Source organism: Panthera onca, chromosome C2 (assembly GCF_046562875.1).
Source record: "Panthera onca isolate mPanOnc1 chromosome C2, mPanOnc1 haplotype 2, whole genome shotgun sequence".
Taxonomy (NCBI): Eukaryota; Metazoa; Chordata; class Mammalia; order Carnivora; family Felidae; genus Panthera; species Panthera onca.
This window is the reverse complement of record NC_138347.1, coordinates 16,808,875-16,810,324: the sequence shown is the minus strand read 5'-3', so window position 1 is coordinate 16,810,324 and position 1,450 is coordinate 16,808,875. Positions and strand designations below refer to the sequence as shown.

Sequence of the window (1,450 nt, the reverse complement as noted above, 5' to 3'; positions counted from 1 at the left end):
AATGCAATATACCAATCTACTACAAGCATTCTATATAATAGACAAAAATTAAGAATATGAAAAACAAATAAACTAGCATTCCCCAAACACTGGTTACTCTTTATCATAAATATAATATGGTCAGTGTAATAAAGAAAGTACGGGGGGAATAAAAGAAGTGTAGGGCTCGTAAAAATTGTCACTTTGGCAGAAGATATTTCCATCTACATAGAAAGCCCACAAAATCTACAGACAGACCATTTAAAACAAATAAGAGAATTCAACAAAGTGATTTAATTAAAGATAAATTCACAAAAAATAAAAGTATAATTTTTATACTAGGAACATCTGCAAAATATCAAATATGACTGAATTTTATTATTATTGTTCATGTCAAACATCTTGGAAAAGGTAACGTTTCCTGGGTTCCATGGTTTTCAAATTAGCAAATTTTTCTGATTAAAAGGTCAATGTGTTTTTGCCATTTACAAAGAAATCTATTACAGCATATGGAAATGCATATTGTTTTCACATTTACCCAAATTGTCATTTTCGAACTTTTGAAATTAACAAGAAATGCACTAGCTAGAAGTCAAAGGGATTACTGTTAGATTTATCTTCATTATTTTTACTCAAGTATACATGACAAAGTTGTCGCAAAAGAAAGAAAAAGATAAGGCCAACCAGGGCAAAGAAAAAGTGAGCAGATATATAACATGTTAAAACTCTCTTCAGTCTACTCTGCGCTTCCTTATTTGTAATAAAAGTAGTTGCTTTTTCCTGGCAGAGTCTCTCTCCAATTTAACCCTAAATGTGCTCTGTACCTCTTTTGTGTTTTTATCTTTATCATCCAGTCACTTCTTGGCCTTTTGGCTAAGATCAAGTGTAGTACCTGTTCTTACCAGTTTAATATTTTTATCACCCAGTGTACAATAACAAGGCCAAACCCTTATTTATAACAATTTTACTGCCATCCTTCACCAGGAAATATGAAGGATCCTCTGAAGGATCTTTAAGCACAAATCTGCATAATGGGGCAGTTGGTTCATTCGAAATTATAAATTGGCTCATTGATTGCCTTTGACAGAAAACTAAGAGAAAGGGGAATATGAGATTTAAAAAAAAAATGGAATTACATCAAAATTCCTTACATTTGAAAGAGTATGCTCCATTGCTGTTGCAGGCAAATACCAGTACAATGGCTTTTCAGTAGTTGACTGACAACAGACGGAAAGAATAGAAGAGACTGTTATTCGGCCTCAAGTTTTTATGTTTTTTCTCTTTGGACAATTATACTGTACTCACCCTTCCCAAAGGATTACCCATTTTAAGACCCCATATTCCATACAAGAAGTACACAGATGTAAGAGCATGTGAAGTTAAAAGAAGTACAGAATCTGGTACAGCTGGGGATAATTAGTAAAAAAAAACAAGTTTTTGCCAAAAATAAAAGGAAGTTGGGTAGACAGAG

The 1,450-nt window shown here is 32.8% G+C and overlaps 1 pseudogene; it reads left to right on the top strand.

Moving 5' to 3' along the window:
* Window positions 1-832: 832 nt before the first annotated feature.
* LOC132684509 (U2 spliceosomal RNA) lies at window positions 833-958 on the top strand (annotated as a pseudogene).
* The last annotated feature ends 492 nt before the right edge of the window (window positions 959-1,450 follow it).